This window comes from Hylobates moloch, unplaced genomic scaffold, assembly GCF_009828535.3.
Source record: "Hylobates moloch isolate HMO894 unplaced genomic scaffold, HMol_V3 SCAFFOLD_4, whole genome shotgun sequence".
Lineage (NCBI taxonomy): Eukaryota > Metazoa > Chordata > Mammalia > Primates > Hylobatidae > Hylobates > Hylobates moloch.
In genome coordinates this window covers 81,938,283-81,957,732 of record NW_026652279.1, presented here as the reverse complement: position 1 = coordinate 81,957,732, position 19,450 = coordinate 81,938,283, and positions in this window count along the sequence as shown.

The window sequence follows — 19,450 nt, the reverse complement described above, 5'->3', positions numbered from 1 at the left end:
CTCTCCGTGGGTTAATTACCAACACCATTGTTGAGACTGTAACATGTTTTGCTTGTGCTTAGAGAAATGTTTTTGTGGTTTCACTCTTAATTTGGCAGCAGCTGATACGAATTCAGACCACATATTATACTCATCGGTCTTTCACAACTGCCATTTCCCACAGGCAGCCTGATTATCCCACCCATGAAAACAGCAGAGAGCACCTAGCTTGTAAGAGAGCAGATGAACAATACTCGGTGAATAAGCTTTATGTACTAAATGGGGCGTGAGGTTCATCGTGCTCCCTACCACAGTCAGGAGGACTGGGAACAGGGAGAAGAAATAAGTCATTTAAATAAACTGGAAGAGATAAAAGAAGAGTTCAAAATCACTCAGCCAGTTAAAACCAATTTAACACCTTTGTTGAGTTGAGGAGCTTTCTGCTTAAAGTATTCTGGCAGATTAAATATCCAGACAGTAGGCAAAAAGAAAGGAAGTGATACCTATGAGTATTTGATATGTGCCAGACATTGTGCAGTCTTATCATAATAATAAAATAACAACACACATTTTTTTTTGTATGTGCACAATTCTAACTGCTTTACATGTCTTAACTCATTTAATCCTCACATCAACTCCAAGGAGTAAATATAATTTTTAACCCAATTTTTGTTGCTTTTAATTTTATAAGAAACATAAGAGGCAGCCAATATTGACCCTACTTTTCAAATAAGGACACTGGGTCTCAGAGTTTGTAATTTGGTCATGGTTTCATAGCTAATAAATAACTAATGCAGAATTCTCACTCATCTCTATTGGACCTTAAAGTTGTGTTTTCCCTTGACTTAGCAAGAATCCTGACACATTTGAAAAGCTCGGCATTTTGTCATGTATCTGATAATTTCCAAATTGGAAGGGATCTCAATGATCACAATCCTATTGCTTTTACTTCATAGAAAACCACTGTTTTTTTTCAAATGATTAAGCTTAAGATCAAATGATTAGCTGGTCTGAAACCTAGGTCCTTGACTTCTTGGTCTAAATCACCTCCTTTACTTCTGTGATTCCTAGTCCATAGAACTCACATAGTTCTAAAACAATGAGTTTCAAGTTGGGGTGTGCATCAGAGAGTTTACCTGTGGGGCTTTTTAAAAACACATATTCCCTAGCACCACCATAGACCTACTGAATCCAAGTTACCTAGTAGTCAACTAATATGTGATTCTGATGTGACTATAACTTCACTCACAGTTAATATAATCACGTGCTCTAAGCTCCCAGAAATTCAATTTTAAGGCAACTTATTGCCGTCAGAATTACTAGGGGCTGGGTTTCAAGTCGTACCAGGACTGCAATGGAACAGGCAAGTGGAGAAGGAAAGAAGTCGGATCAAATGCTACAGGTTCTGACTCAGAAGCAGAGTCGTAGAGCTGGCCCTGGAGTGGAGTGGCCAGAAGCCCACGGGGGCAAGGTGAAGCATGGAGGCGGGATTTGGCTCTCTCAGAGGTCTTTAGGCAGTGAGATGCTTGAAGTCAGGCAGGAGGCAACATTGCAGTTCTACATAGCTGGAGTTAGAATAGGTCCCTAGACAGACATAGTGATCAAAGGAAGAGTGTCCATATTCTGAGAAAAGGTGCTGGCAAGGGGTATGGTAGTTAGCAGGACTTCAGTCACATAAGCTAGGGTTTGGAGAAGGCTGTGAGCCCCATGGAAAATTTTTTGTACTAATAAGGATCCAAGCCAAAGCTCATTCCTCTTTTCTTCATTTAAGCATCCATTTCTTCATTTAAATATCTATTGATCACCTCTTGGTCTAGTCACTGGAGTAGATGGCTTACATATTCCATCTCTGTAATGCTGATTATTCATTCTTTCTTCGTTATCCAGAAAATTCAAACATTCTTTCCATATTTGAAAGATCCCCCACATTGTGATTTGAAGGACACATGAAAGCCAAATACTGTTTTTTTTTTGAAACGGAGTCTCGCTCTGTCGTCAGGCTGGAGTGTAGTGGTGTGATCTTGGCTCACTGTAACCTCTGCCTCTTGGGTTTAAGTGATTCTCCTGCCTCAGCCTCCTGAGTAGCTGGGACTACAGGCATGCACTACCACACCTGGCTAATTTTTGTATTTTTAGTAGAGACAGGGTTCCACCATGTTGGCCAGGATGGTCTTGATCTCTTGACCTTGTGATCCACCTGCCTCAGCCTCCCAAAGTACTGGGATTACAGGCAGATACTCTATTTTTTTACCTTCCCTAGCAAAGATTTGCCGGTCATAATCTAGACCCCGTCAATCAAAGACCAACCAGGGCTCCAGGCTCTCTGCTAGGCCCTGGAGATTTAAAGATCAAGAAGACATCATAACTGTACCACAGGAAAAAAAAAAGGAAGACATCATATTTGGAACTTAGTCTGACCCTCAGTGGTATGGTGCCTTCTGATATACAGACCACTTTGGTCAGAACCAGCTAGGAGCTATGCAGGGTTTTGAGGGTGCGTGTGTCCAACATCAATATCAGCTGTCCAGGAAACGGTGGTATTGACAATAATACAGAAGACTAAACATATGTTGTTGCAGGTATGTATTCTAGCACAACTGTCACAATCAGTAAAATATGTCTAATGACTAGGAGGGAAGAGGGAAAGGTGAGGTGGGGGGAATCTCCTTTTTTTTGAGACGGAGTTTCGCTCTTGTTGCCCAGGCTGGAGTGCAATGGCGGGATCTCGGCTCACTGCAACCTCCGTCTCCCAGGTTCAAGCAATTCTCCTGCCTCAGCCTCCTGAGTAGCTGGGATCACAGGCACCCGCCACCACTCCAGGCTAACTTTTTGTATTTTTAGTAGAGATGGGGTTTTACCATGTTGGCCAGACTGATCTCGAACTCCCGACCTCAGGTGATCTGCCTGCCTCGGCCTCCCAAAGTGCTGGGATTACAGGTGTGAGCCACTGCGCCCGACGGGATCTCCTTTTTAAGTGCACAAACTGGAAGTCACACATATCACTTCTAAGCACATTGCACTGACCAGAACTTAGTCACATCTCCACTGCAAGGGAGCCTGTGAGTCATAGGCTTTGACTGGGCAGCCACATACCTATGAGCTCTTTGTTATATTGTGTTGCCGATTAAAAAGTAAAATTTCAAAAGTAAAAAATATGTCTATTAGCAACTTGGGTTTTAGAATCTCCTTCCTGGCTTTTGAGGATTTGGGGTCTTTTATCTCTCCACCTTAGTCAGACTCTAGTTAGTATAATAGGACACTCCTATTCTGATCTGATTCCCTGCAAGCTGCATGTGATGTGTCTTTTATTTTTCCTTAAATAAACGTAAATTTATTTATAATACTATATACAAATATAGACAGTTATTTTCAATAAGGTCTAGACGACTCAATTGACAGTACAAAATGATTTGTTGTAACTTTTTTTTTTTTTGGTTTCCTTAGTTTTTTTTTTTTTTTAATGTGTCTTAATATTATATTGTGCCACCTGCTATCTGCTTGGCTTATGGTCACGCTTTGATCTATACTTGTATTTATTCTATTTGGAGAAAGGTATACTCTTTATAGGACTGGGATGGTAGAACTTGTGATGATTTCTACAGGCTCTGCCTGTAGCCAATGAGGAAGCAGAAGATGAATCCAAATGGAACCTTATTTAGCCAACACACACAGACACTTGTGTGCCAAATGTGGTTTATAGGATACACTTTGGGAAAATTTACCAAGTTCCCCATTCATGAAACCATCATTAAATATTATATTGTAGTTAGGCCTTCTATGCTTTCTTTCATCTTTGAGAAGGATATCAATTTCTCTTTATTTGAAGTCTTACATACCTATACCATAGTTCACCTGCATTTAAGCTTAGACTGGAAATATTAGGGAGACGAGAAGAGCGAGAGAAACTGAAGAGCTTGGCTACTCAGTTGGTGACCTTGTTAGTTTCCAAGAACAATTTAGTTGCACAAAATCTATGGTGTGCTGCTAACAAGAGTCTACAAGATCTTACATTATAAATCTTCTATACTAGTTGTACTAGACACTAACCATTCTTTTCAGTGGGCAACACCTGAGCCTCATTATAGTTCAGGAATTCTTTACCTGTTCTCTGACAGGACATAGTGAGCCAGAGATAGCAACTTTTAAAGACATATTTGTAAGACATTTGTATATCAAACCTGTAGGGAACAAACCTGAAAAAAAGTGAGGGGCTTGCCACCTTAGTGAAGGGGTACATCTAAATACTCCTTCTAATGTAAAGAATAATTTTTTGCATCTGAATCTCAAAGATATCAGGCCCTGTGAATGTTACCTTTTGGGGCGTATTTTTGCAAACATAACTAAATTAAGGATCTTAAGATGAGGTGGTCAGCCTGAATTATTAAGGTGAGTTCTATCTGCTATCACACATGCTATTACAGAAAGGCAGAGGGAGATTTCACAAATACACATGGAAAAGGCAATATAAAGATGGAGGTGGAGACTGTAGTGATGTGGCTACAAGCTAAGGAATGCTTGCAGCTAGCAGGGCTAGAAGAGGCAAGAAACTAGAAAGTGGGGAGTGTGGCCCTGCTGACTCTGTGACTTTGGTCTTTTGGGCTCCAGAACTATGAGAGAATAAATTTCTGTTGCTTTAAGCCACCAAGTTTGTGGTAATTTTTTATAGCAACCACAGGAAACAAATGGTGATTTTACTGTAGTGGTCACTGAAATATCAGAAACCAGCAGCTCACTTTCCCAGTCTCCCTTGCAGTGAGGGCATAAGCATGTGCTGGTCAGATGCACCCTGGAATTTGAGTCAGGTATTTCTCATACAAAACTCTGGGTGCTGTGGAAAATCCTCTCTATAGAAGCAATGTTGATTACAATAAGGGGGATCTTCTGGAACAGCAGTGCCAGGTCAGTGCTGCAGGAGAACTTCTGGCTACACAGCCTTCATCTAAGCCTGGTTCACACGACCACCCAGTAATTCTGTAAGCTACTAATGTCCTTTTGATACGTCACTTTTCTGTTTGTACAGAATTAACTTAGTTTCTATTATTTAACTAAAACCCTGACTAATACATGGCCTCGCCATTAATGTGGTTAGTTTCCGAAAACTTTGCCTGTTTCCCCCTACCTCTCACTTTCTCGAAATATAGATGTGGGCATAGATGTAAATATATAGGCATAGATATAGGTATACACACACATACAAATTTGATTCTCCCTCCTTTGAAAAGGAGATCTGAAAGGCATACCAAATATGTTTTTGTGAGTAAATGCATTAAAGTCTCCCTGCATCCCCCTTCACACCCATCTTTGCCTTCCTCTCTGTTTTTATTTTTACTTTTTCTGGGAAGCCTTCATGCACTTCATGCTGCCTTTGCATCCTACTGGTAGCATATTGCAGTACTTATCACATAGTATCTGTTCAATAGATAGTTGATTATATTAAGCAATATTCTGAATAGTAAAATTGATTAACTCAAGGCTTGCTGACAGCTGCTTTAAATCATGACCTAAAGTGATTCGATTTATCTCAAAACCACCTCAGTCTGGGGTGTATTTGTTGCATCTATTAAATTGATCATGAAAGGCTTTCAGTGAAAATCTTCATTCCGTGCTATATTCTGTTTGCCTGTTTCTTTTAAGGCTTACATTGAAGTAAGGCTGTATTGAAGTGCTTTAAAAATATAATTTCATGAGTAATATGTCTGAGACAGAATTTCTGAATCTATTTGCAAAGCTACCATCAATCTGTGACCTCAAAATATTTTCCCTAGCTGTTCCCACATTTACCAATGTTATTGCCATAGAACTCACAAAGTGATTTTGTTGAATGAATGAATGTTAAGCACATCATGATGATGCTTATCAGAAGCCTGAAGATGCACTGGGAAGAGAGGAAAGCTGAAAGTATCAGTGTGAGAGTGAGCAAGCCTCACGAAGCCCTCCAAATTGGGTCCTATTGAGAACACAGTATAAACAGAGATATGGCAGAATTAAGGAGCTTGCAAGAAAATGGGATAGATAAAACATTGAGTGGTCCAGAAATAAAGAAAGAAGCCAGGCTTCTGCCCAAAATGGGTAGACAGCAAGAATGGAAATGGCAATTTTTACTAGTCACTTTTCTAACTATTTTATTTCGCTCACTGAATTCGTTGTACTTGAGCTTTTGCAAAGAATAGAACAAGGAAATACCAAACAGAAAAAGTGGCTTATGGTGTAAAGTAGTTTTTTATTAGCCATGTTAGTTAGATTTTTTTTTTTTGTCAGAAGCAAAAGAGATCTACTCTGGTTTATTCAAGCACAAATGAAATTTATTAAGACATACTGGATAGTTCACCGAGTAACAACAAAGCTGAAGAATGATGCTTGCAGCCTACTCAGCCACACAAGAAATGTCCCCAGATCACACATCTGAGCTTGTCACTAGCTCATGCAGCTTGTATTACCAATGTTCTTGGCCCTGAAAATTAGCCATCAGCCATTGAACACCATTATGAGTACTTCTGCCACTTCTCTGAAAACTTTATTTACGTCAGCTGTCACCTCCATCAAAGAGAGAATTCTCCATGACCTTTGCCTCTCTGCATCCTCAGTGCCTAAATTAAAGTAAAGGGCAGCTGTGTTAGATGCTGTTCAGCAACAAATAATGACAAATGACTACCACAACTAAACACATGAATTAACAGGATATATTGGAAATTTATCTCAACAACATATATTGTTAAAAATTAACTTATTTGTGAAATATAAAGCCAGAATCAGCCCTTTCCTCCTCCCTCAGGTATTCTGTCTTTCACTGAACATGGTCATTCTCTACAAGGGAGGCAACTGAATGTCTCATTCAATTATGCCATCCATTTCAATGGCAATCCAGAACACTTGCTCATCTGTTGTCCTCTTTGTAAGGTCCAGATGTGACTTCTCCTGGGTTCAATGTTCTATATACTCAAAGCCGTTTGCTCCCCATCCGGCATGAATATGCGAACAGTATGCCATGTTGAAGCAGAAAATGATAACCACGTGGAGACTCTCATTTAGAAAATGGAAGAATGAGAAACACACAGCATTCATTAGTCCACAGCAATGACACATCCTGGAAAGCAAGAATCACAAGTACTCTCTTCTCTGCCATAGACTTGTCCCTGCTTAGAGAGTTATTCCCTCATTTTTTTGTTCTACATGGTCTGTGACTTTGCTGTCTGACAGGTTCATCCTGGCCTACTATTCTCTAGTCCATATCTGAAATGGGTATTTAGAGGCCCTTCTTGGGGGATGAATAATCAAGGACTTTTATAGGATAGGTCTATAGTTTCTTTGATAATATCATTCTCTTAGAAACTTAGGCTTCTGGGATGTTTGCTCCCAGTCAGTTTCATGTGCTGGCTCTTTTCTGGACATAATTCTTATACCTTATTTTTTTTGATTTCTTGATTGATCTTGTACCTTGCTCCTTTTTTAATGGCAGCTATCTTGAGGCCGTCTACAACAATGCAAGCATCTTAGCTTAATATTTTCCAAACAGACCTGTATCCCTTTGTTTGATTTAACAGGAAGACTTTGGAAACGTCTCCAAACAACAATTTATGTCTGTAATAGATGTTTGCAGTGACTGTTGAGTCTCCATGTTTCTGGACAGTCCTTATTTCATTCCCTCTTTCCTTATAAACTGCTGATTCTTCCAAAGCTTATAGATTTCTTATCTATTATCTCATCTATACCTGCTAAAGGCAATACACAACTACAAAATACACATTAACATTCTTACTTTTCCTAATTGCTTTTTATAAACCTCCAGGCTTTTTTGGCACATGGTCTGCTCTTCATCTCATCATACGTCATGATTTTGTCAAATATTTTGATGTTACATCACAGGATTACTATTTTCAGCCTGTATTCTCAGGATTTGTTGACTGTCCACCAAACCAATGACATATATTTTAGGCTTTTGTCAGGGTAGCACCCCGCTTCTGGTAGCAGTTCTTATGTTACAGAAAGGCTAGCCAGCAGTCACAAAGAGCTTCCACAATACAGTAATTTAAATAGAAAAGAAGTTTATTTTTCTCTTAATTAGCAGTCCCAGTATAAATGGTTATGCTAACTTTTGCTTTTTCATTTATGAAATGCAAGTCCTTCTGAAACTTATTGCCATCTGCATGGCCAAGTCTAGATCATTGCCTGCATTCAAATTTCAATAGGCAGGCAAGGGAAAGAAAATATCCAGAAGACGCCACTGTCTTACAGCTTAAATGTGGGGGTGGTACTTATCCCTTCTACAATGTAGTTATATGGTCAATTGAAGCTTCAAGAAAGGCTGAGGAAGGTAGCTGATTTGAGCATTCATGTGCACAGGTTGAAGAGAAGAACAGAATTTTGTGACTATGCAGTATTTATTGCTACAACAGGCTAGCAGATAATTTGTGCTGAACAATTGGTTTTCCATATGGAAAAAATAGAATTGAATTATTACCAAACACAAAAATAAATCAATCCCAGGTATATTAAATACTTAAATATGAAAAGTAAAACTATAAAATTATTAGAAGATAATACATAAATACATTTTTCTAACTTTGGAGAAAAAAGGAACTCTTTTAAAAGGCTCAAAATAAAAGGAAGGATAGGCTGGGTGCGGTGGCTCACGCTTATAATCCCAGCACTTTGGGAAGCCAAGGTGGGTGGATCACCTGAGGTCTGGAGTTCAAGACCAGCCTGGCCAACATGGTGAAACCCCATCTCTACTAAAAATACCAAAAAATTTGCTGAGTATGGTGGCGGGCGCCTGTAATCCCAGCTATTCGTGAGGCTGAGGCAGGAGAATTGCTTGAACCCAGGAGGCGGAGGTTGCCGTGAGCTGAGGTCATGCCAGGCACTCCAGTCTGGGTGACAAGAGCAAAACTTTGTCTCAAAAAGTAAAAATAAAAAGAAGGATAAATTGAACTACATTAAAATTAAGGATTGCTGTTTATCAAATGACATTATCAAACATTTTAAAACAAGCCACAAACGAAAAGAAGATATTTGCCTCATGTATAATCAACAAAGGATTATTGTTTGAAATACATAGCAAATTCTTATGCATAGTGAAATGAGTAAACATATTAGCAGAAATTTCACAGAAACACCAAAAGCTTTTACATATGAAAATATCCTCAGTGTTTTGTATAATCAGGAGAGTAGAAATTTTAAAAAGCAGTTAGATACAAATTTGTGTCCAACAGATTGGCAAAAACTAAAGTCTGACAAACCTAAGTTTTTGTAAGTATTTAAAGACAAAGGTTTCTTATATGCTGGTGGTACTAATATCAATTGAAGTAAATATTGGGAAACAGTTTAGTGTTGGCTTGTATGTTCAACAAATATGTGTGCTCTGGGCTAGACATTTCATTCCTAGGGCTATAAAATAAAGAAACTCTTGCTTATCAGGATAAGACCTAGTAAGTAGTGACATTGTTTGTGACAGCAAACTAGAAATATCCAAATGTTCATCAGTAGTAGAAGAAACACATTTTTATACTTACGTAATGGAAAATAAACCACGGCTATACGTATTATCATGCATGACCTTCAAAAACATAATATTGAACAAAATAAGTAATTTCAGAAGAAAACTACTGTATGTTCTATTTATATAAAACTCAGCAATATATTATTGAAGGATAATTAACTAACAAGGAGAACAACACAATGCTTAACTAAAATTTAAAATAGTAGTTGAATGGGGAGGGAGAGGGAAGGAATTCGGGAAGGCCACAAAAATAGCATCCAAAGTGCTAGTTATTTTCTCTTTTTTAAGTTGGCCACAGATTACACAAATATTCATTTTACTGTTATTTTTAATATATACGTATGAATTTATTCACTCTTTGGAATGTGTCTTAAATTTTATAATTACAAAAATTAAAGGTTAACTAGAGAGTAGATATGGTGGTCTGGCATCCCATGTTGTGTATTTATAGATGCCCTCTTAGGGTTGAAGTGTTGAGGACAGCTTCTCGCATGACTTTCCCTACGTTTGGGAAGGTTTAACAGCTCTTTATTGAAGGAGTTGGGAGTAGGGGTAAGTGAGTGGTAAGTACTAGTAGAGAGGATATGGGTTTTGCATTCCTAATCTAGTTACTACTTTTCTTGCAGTACCATTACAGTGTTACTGTCTAGGCTTTTTGCCAAGAGTGTCACATGGATGATCTCCAGCTCTTCTTCCTGTCCTCTGCCCTGGGCCTCTCATTCCTTACTCTCTGCTTTCCTTATCTTTCCAAAGCACTCTTCCTTTCACCTTTTCTCCCTCCTGTGTCCCTGGTATTTCCATCTCTGCACTGCCCCCTAACCTTAACCAGAGTCTGATTCCAGCAACCTCTTCTGCATTTAACAAATTTGCCACCTAGTGTGTTAGATTTCAGGTATGTTTCCCCTCCATTCAATTACTGCTACTCCATACAGAGGTGTGAGTGGTTTCTGGCTGGATATACCTTTCTGCTTTTGGAAAAAAAATTGGCAGAATATGTTTTAGTCCTGTGGAGGGTAACAACCTATGGGGCTGCAAGGGAAAAGCTTTCCCTCTGGGCTGCCCCTGTTCCTTTCCTACAATATCCAAAGTCAGACATATCTCACTACAGTGCAGGTAGATTTCCTTCCAAAAACTTCATCTAGTGTGCATGAAAAATTCACATTCAGCCTATAGTGTAACTTCGACCTTTTTTTTTCTGCCTACCATTATGGGATACTAAGGACTAATTACACTGAGAGGTTTGCCCCATCTTTGCTCTGAGTTGCATCATGAAGCACTTTCCGTGAACTGACACTGGATGTTAAGAGGAAGGACAGCTAAGGGGGTAGATTACAGCTTTTAGAATCAGGTTGTCTGGGTGTGAATGCCAGCTTCCCTCTTTCCCAGCTGGCTATCCCAGGCAAGTGACCTAACTGCCCTGCATCAACTTTCTCCACCACCTGGAAATAACAATACTTACCGCACCAATTAAATGAATAGTCCATGTAAAGTACCTGGCATATGGCCGAGGTTCAATGTTGGTTATTACTATGTCATGTGCAAGCCACGTCTATCTAATTACAGGATTTTTCCCTGTGAACAATGAAGTGTGTGGGTGGGGGGAGGGCAGAGCCAGGCAAGGCAGAGAAAAGTTGAGCACTCCTTTTAGCATGGGGTGGTTTAATCTCAATTGATACGTACTTTAGAAATACAGCACTCATTTCTCTGGAGGGACAGGATGTTAGATGTATAAAAAGCACAGGAAGATGAGTAGCTTTAAAATAGAAGTGTTTCTTGGATATAAATTGGACCATTTAAAAAGAAACAATCAAACCTTTTACTTGCTTTTTAAAAATTTATGCCAGAAGCCATTTAAATCTGCCTGCTTTTAGAAACAGGCTTACAAATCTGTCTTCATTCTAAATTTTCCCCTGAAGAGCAACAAGGAAAATGTAAATGTAAATAGTTAAGGGTTTCTTATTCCTTGGTTTTTTTTTTTTTTTTCTTTCTTTTTTTTCCTGTCAAGAAGACAAGACCAATACTTGTTAAATTTCAAGTTGGATTTGGAACACAGATTTTGGAACTGTACCTTGGGTTCTGTCAGCTATCAAAATTTCAAGAGACTACTGGGAAGTAAACATGAATTAGGTTAGGAGGGCACACCAGTGCTGCCAGACCTGCCCACAGTGGCAGACTTGATTTTGCTCTGCTCTGCCAACATTGGAGAGAAGAAGCTCACTGCTGTTCTAAGCAGAAATAGACAATAGCAGCTGACAGGAAGGCAAAAGCGTGTATAATGAAGGTGCAGCAGAATATGATGCTCCATTCCTGAAGTTCCAGGAAGTCCCTCTAAGGTTCTTGTAGAACTGCAAATGTTAAAGAAGATATTTTAATGCATTGTTTGGAAAACACTTCTCTAGCCGGTGCTTGTATTTGATACCTCTTTAGTGATTTTACCCATAGACAGTAGCTTGAGCATTATAAGGTGATGATTTTAAGCTGCTTTCTTTAACTTTCTAACTTCCCTGAGGTAGTACTTTGGCAATCTAGGGTGATAATGAAATTTTTCTGGAAATGTGTTTCTCCATCTCACTCTATGGACATTGAGAATTGAATGTGCATGAAAGGCTCTGGCATAAATTGTGAAAGGAAGCCAGACAAAAGAGGCAGAAGAGAAAGAAAGAAAAGAAAGAAAGAAAGAAAGAGAAAGAAAGAGGAGAGAGGTAGAGGAAGGGAGGAAGGGGAGGGAGGAAGGGAGGAAGGAAGGAAAGAAAAGAAAAGAAAGAGAGGAACAAAGAAACAAAGAAAGAAAAAGAAAGAAAGAGAAAGAAAAGGAAAGAGAAAGAGAGGTAGGAAGGAAGGAATGAAGAAAGCAAGGGAGGGAAGAAAGGAAGGAAAGAAGGAAGGAAAGGGAAGGAAGGAAGGAAGGAAGGAAGGAAGGAAGGAAGGGGCTGTCCTCTGCCCACTTGCAGAGGGTACGCTGGCAAGGAGCTCAGAAGAAGTCACAGGATGCTCCTAATTTGGGAACACAAGTTCAGCACTGGGAAAACAGACCTTTTAATACAGCATAAAACACTGTTATCCTGAAGAGCTTACTGAATGGAGCTGGATCCAGATTCCTAAACTTGAAGAGAAAAAAATACCTTTCAGGAAAGCCAAGAGATCAAATGGCTTTCTTGCACAATATATGGGCCTCAGATTCTCAGAGAAAATAGACTGTGGCACATTTCTTAGCATGGAGGTGAGGTAGCGGCATGTAAGCACAAGCAGCCATTGGTGAACTTGTGCTGCAAGACCACCAGAGAAACAGCTTAGGAGCTCCAGCTAAACACGTTTCTGATTATGACCCTGAGATCCTTCACTTCTACAACCAATGTGGTCTCAAAGACACAGAAATATATAGGAATATATTGATCAGCATAATGTATGGTCTCAGAGTCAACTCTGGGAATATTTTAAGCCAGACATATCTTGGATTTGAACAAGTACAAAATGGGGCTGGGTGTGGTGGCTCATGCCTGTAATCTCAGCACTTTGGGAGGCCGAGGCAGGTGGATCATCTGAGGTCGAGAGTTCGAGATCAGCCTGACCAACGTGGAGAAACTCTGTTTCTACTAAAAATGCAAAATTAGCCGGTGTGATGGCACATGCCTGTAATCCCAGCTACTCAGGAGGCTGAGGCAGGACAATCATTTGAACTGGGGAGGCAGAGGTTGTGGTGAGCCGAGATCGCACCATTGCATTCCAGTCTGGGCAACAAGAGTGAAACTCCCTCTCAAAGAAAAAAAAAGAAAGACAGAAAGAAAGAAAAAGTGTACAATGAATATTTATTTTCTTAATATACCTGAGGTAAGATTGTTGAGATTTATGCTGGGTATATTAAGAATTAAATAACTGATTCCACAGATTCTCTTTGGCTCTTCTATAGATTTGATGATATGTAAGGGGTTACTCTGCAAACGTATTATTCATTTATTTCCACAACTCTTATTGTGAGCATTCTTTACAGTTTGCTAATTTAGACAGGTCCATTGCTTCTCCTTTTCCTGGACATCCATATTAGTGAATAAAGTGGGACAAGTCCATTTCCACACCCTAAACCAAACTCACATACACATTTACACACGTAAACTTTTATGCACACATGGACACATATTCATTCCCATCCCAGTAATTTAGTACATTGGCCGGGAGGCAGGAAATATGGTCTCTAGACCTGGCTCTCTCACTAATAAATTGGATGACTTAACATGTTTGTGATTGTTTTTTCATAGTGGAATGAGTGGGTTTGGAGTACCCAAATACAAGTTTTGTTTTTTTTCCAAGAGAATGTAGATAAAGGGGGTAGAATGGGAGATAAGTAGGCATTTAAGATGTTCTAAGCAACATCTTATAAGAAAATAGAAATATAGTCAACTCATGGGAAACTTACACATTCAAACCCATACAGTAACTATAAGTCAAATTATAAAATTTTGGGGCCCTACTATTGATAGACTCTTTTCTTAAAACTCTTCTTTTTATAATTTTTAATTGACACATAATAATTATACATATTTATGGGGTATAGTGTGATATTTCAATACATGTATACAGTATATGATGATCAGATCAGGGTAATTAGTGTTATCTATCACATAAAACACTTATAATTTCTTTGTGTTGGGAATATTCGAAATCTACTTTTTTTGCCACTGGAAAGCATACAATAAATTGTTGTTAATTATAATCATCACCCTCTAATGTCATAGAACATTTTCCACTTATCTAGCTTTACTTTTGTATCTGTGAACCAACCTTTGGCTATTCTCCCCTCCCCCTCTCCTTCCCAGCCTCTAGTAACCACTGTTCTGTTCTCTATTTATATGAGATCAATAATTTTGGTTTCCACATATGAGTGAGAATATGCAGTATTTATCTTTCTGTGCCTGGCTTGTTTCACTTAACATTATGTCTTCCAAGATTATTCACGTTGCCACAAATGACAGGATTGTATTATTTTTTATGGCTGAATAGTATTCCATCGAGTATATATACTGCTTTTCTTTATCCATTCATCTGTTGGTGGACACTGAGGTTGATTCCATATCTTGGATATTGTGAAATAGTATTGCAGTAAACATGGGAGTGAAGATATCTCTTTGATGTACTGACTGCCTTTCCTTTGGATATATACCCAATAGTAGGATTACTGGATCATACGGTAGCTCTATTTTCAGATTTTTGAGGAAACTTCATACTGTTTTCCATAATTGCTATACTAATCCACATTCCAATGGACAGGGTATAAGACTTCCTCTTTCTCTGCATCCTTGCCAGCATTTGTTATTTTTTGTCTTTTTGATAATGGTCATTCTAACTAGGGAGAGATAATATCTTACTGTGGTTTCGATTTATATTACATGCAAACATTGTCCCAATTTGCAAATGATATAATCTTAGAAAACCCTGAAAGCTTGATAATTAATGATGTTGCATATTTCTTATATACCTGTTAGCCATTTGTATGTCTTCTTTTGAAAGATGTCTATTCAGCTCACTTGCCCATTTAAAAAATCAGATTATTTTTAGTTTTTGCTATTGAGTTCCTTGTATATTCTAAGTATTAATCTCTTGTTAGGTGAATAGTCTGAAAATATTTTCTCCCTTTCTGCAGTGACTGTAGTTAACAATAACTTAATTGTACATTTTAAAATAACTAAGGAGTATAATTGGATTGTTTGTAACTCAAAGGATAAATGCTTGAGAGGATGGATACCCCATTCTTGATGATATTATTAGTTCACATTGTATGCCTATATCAAAACATCTCATGTTCCCCATAAATATATATACCACTGTGTACCCACAAAATTTTTTAAAAGAACATGGTATGTTTCTACATTAAACCAAGGTATTTTTAATGTTACTCAGTATGAATTTGTAATTTTTTTCATGCAGTTATTTCTTAAGGTTTTAAAAATTATTTTGTTGCTATGGGGTAACTGGATTGTTTTCCATTATATTTTCTGCTTATTGCTAATTTTTTGTATTTTTAGTAGGGACAGTGTTTCACCATTTAGCCAGGATGGTCTCGATCTCCTGACCTCGTGATCCGCCCAGCTTGGCCTCCCAAAGTGCTGGGATTACAAGCGTGAGCCACCACACCCAGCTAACATTTTCTTTACCCAATCTATCATTGCTGGACATTTGGGTTGGTTCCAAGTCTTTGCTATTGTAAATAATGCTGCAATAAACATACGTGTGCATGTGTCTTTATAGCAGAATAATTTATAATCCTTTGGATATATACCTAGTAATGGGATCGCTGGACCAACTGGCATTTCTAGTTCTAGATCCTTGAGGAATTGCCACGCTGTCTTTCATAATGGTGGAACTAATTTACACTCCCACCAACAGTGTAAAGGCGTTCCTATTTCTCCACATCCTCTCCAGCATCTGTTGTTTCCTGACTTTTTAATGATCACCATTCTAACTGGTGTGAGATGGTATCTCATTGTGGTTTTGATTTGCATTTCTCTAATAACCAGTGTTGTTGAGCTTTTTTTCATATGTTTGTTGGTCACATAAATGTCTTCTTTTGAGAAGTATCGGTTCATATCCTTCACCCGCTTTTTGATGGGATTGTTTGTTTGTTTTTTTTTTCCTGTAAATTTAAGTTCTTGTATATTGTGGATATTAGCCCTTTGTCAGATGGATAGATTGCAAAAGTTTTCTCTCATTCTGTAGGTTGCCTGTTCACTCTGATGATAATTTCTTTTGCTGTGCAGAAGCTCTTTAATTAGGTCTCATTTTTCAATTTTGGCTATATGTGCTGAGGCTAGAAGATCTTCAGCTAGAGGAAGAATTTCTTTTCTAATTCAAACCAAGGAACTATTTGATACAGGTTGTCTACTTCTTTCCTTAAACCTAGTAGAAGGACGATCAACAGGGGTACTCTGAGAGTTTGCTATGTGTCACCCGAAGTTAGCAGGACAGAGTAGGCTAATGTCTCATTCCCACCTAAAAAAAATCTAAGCGACTAAAGATGGGCTGGCTTGCTGTTGACAGCTGAGGCATCCAGGATCAGCCTTCCTCCAAGAGTCAGTCAGGGCGAGCCCTGCTGTATGCAGGAGAGAGGTGATGTGGGATTACCTTAAGTGATGCAAAACAGGACCACCTGAAGGGCACATGAATGTCAGCAGAAAAAAAGCTTAAGGTATGACAAGATTCCTAGGGCTACAAAAGGAGTAAGTGAGAAGCTGAAATAGAGACATGTCTATCTGCACCAAGAAAACTGCAGACCAGAGGTCTCTAGCAATAGGTAAAGGGAAGGCACTACTGAACACACACACACATACACACACACACACACACACCTCTCACAAGACAAAGCGTTAGCTTTAAACATCCCTTACGTCCAGAGAGCACATGGCCAGGTTACAACAGTGACGTGCATAAAAAAGAATGCTAGGGTTCTCTTTATCTCTTCTTCTCACCCTAATTTCTCAACCCCAGACGAGCTATTTAATTATGTAAGTATGGAAGAAAATGAATAAGAAAAAGAATGAGCCAATTTTGTCTCCCCTCCCCAACCTTTGGTTCCTTTTTTTTTTTTTTTGAGATGGAGTCTTGCTCTGTCGCCAGGCTAGAGTGCAGTGGCAGGATCTCGGTACACTGCAACCTCCGCCCCCTGGGTTCAAGCGATTCTCCTGCCTTAGCCTCCAGAGTAGCTGCGACTACTGGCACCCACCACCCCACCCCAGATAATTTTTATATTTTTAAAGACAGGGTTTGCCATGTTGCCCAGGCTGGTCTCGAACACCTCAAGTGATCCACTGACCTCGGCCTCCCAAAGGGCTGGGATTACAGGCATGAGGTATGGTGCCGGGCCAGATTTATCCTTAAAGTTTGAGTTTTAATATGAGACTTAATGTCCAAATTTCTGAGTTGAGACAATATCCAAATTTCTGAGTCAAGATTATGTTTGATTTAGGGTTTTTAATTACCAAGGAATAATCAGAAAAAATCATGAGATTGCCTGAGTTTTTATCCAGGGAATGTTAAGCAATCCATCTCTCCAAATACACTTTAAAGGAATAGAGGGGAAAAAAGTAAAGATATTTTATGATCACATCCTATGATTCCTGCTTGTTTCATGTACTGGCTATACCAGTACTATATTTAGGATTTTTACATTTATGTTCATTGATAATATTAATCTTCAGTTTTCCTTTCTGATAATGTCTTTATCTGGTATCTTATCAAAGTTATAGTAGCCTCATAAGAGAAGGTAGGTAGCTTTTAATTTTTTAAAAAAGTTCTTAATTATATAAAAGAAGCATTATCTGTTTCTTGAAGGTTGGGCATAGTATTTTTCAGTGGGAGAAAATTCTTGACTACTGATTCAGTATCTTTAGGTCCTCTATTACTTTTTAAGTCAATTTTAATAATTTATGTTTTTTCCAAAGAGTTTGTATTTCATGTAAATGTTTATCTTCATTGTCATAAAATTAGTTATAATTTGGGTAGGCATTATTAATGTTTGTCCATATTTCTCATTCTCTTCATCTCAGTGGACTTTCAGAGGTATTATATTTCCTCCCACCCCCTTGACATCAAGCCTGGCTGTCTGACTTTGTTTTTCCTGTGCTGTGTGAGAAGGAGTAGTGTATTGTCTCTATTTGCCAGTGTGTAGTTCATAGTGGGCATATCACTGTCTCCTACAGGGTGATCATGGAAGCAAATGTCAGAAGAGCAAAGCAACGTAGAATGCTCAGCCACCTCAGGAAGAACCTTGGAAAGTCACCTGCATATATTTTTGTGAACGTAAATCAGCTTTTGTTATGTTAAACTACTGAAGTCTTTGTATTGATTTTACTGCAGCACAAACTACCTTAGCTCGACTAATAATGTCTTTCATTTCTTGCATTTCATTTCTTTACATTCATACTAAGGCCTTCTCTCTCTTTTTCTTAATACATGTTTTTAGAGATTTACTAACTTTTTAATTAGTCTCTTTGAGCGTTTGTATGGCAGGTTAACTCTATTTTTTTTAATTTAGATTTTATTTATTTATTTTTTGAGACAGGGTCTCACTCTGTCACCCAGGCTGGAGCGCAGTGGTGCAATCTCGACCCACTGCAACCTCCACCTTCCGGTTTCAAGCAATTCTCCTGCCTCAGGCTCTCAAGTAGCTGGGACTACAGGCATGTGCCACCACGCTTAGCTAATTTTTGTATTTTTAATAGAGACAGGGTTTCACCAAGTTGGCCAGGCTGGTCTTGAACTCCTGACCTCAACTCCTGATCCACCCGCCTCGGCCTCTGCTTCCGAAAGTGCTGGGATTACAGGCATAAGCCATGGCACCCGGCCTGTATTGTAGGTTAACTCTAAATATTATTTTTCTCATTGCTTTTTAGTTCTATCTTTATTATTTTCTTTGTTCTCCTTTGTGTTTACTCTATTGTCCCTGCTGTAGCTTCTAGAGTTGAATCTTTAACTGGCTTATGTTTAATTTTTCTTGCTTTTAAAAACGTTTATAAACATACCTTCAAAGCTATAAATTTTCTCTTAAGTACTGCTTACCTATATCCTACCAGTTTAAAAAACTTTCTTTGGAAATTATTTTTAAGAAATTCATGGCTGTGGCTCATGCCTGTAATCCCAGCACTTTGGGAGGTTGAGCCAGGAGTTTAAGACCAGCCTGGGCAACAAAGTGAGACCCTGTCTCTACAAAAAATCAGCTGGGCATGGTGGCATGCCCCTGTAGTCTCAGCTACTTGAGAGGCTGAGGAAGGTGGATCGTTTGATCCTAAGAGGTTAAGCCTACAGTGAGCTGTGTTTGAATCACTGCTCTCCAGGCTGGGTGACAGAGCAAGACCCTGTCTCAAAGAAAAGGAAAAAAAGAAAGAGAAAGAGAAAAAGAGAAAGAAATTCATAGTTTCCACTGTGATTTACTCTTTACCATCTTTTACTGACTGATAATGAATCTAATTGCATTGTAGCCAAAGGACA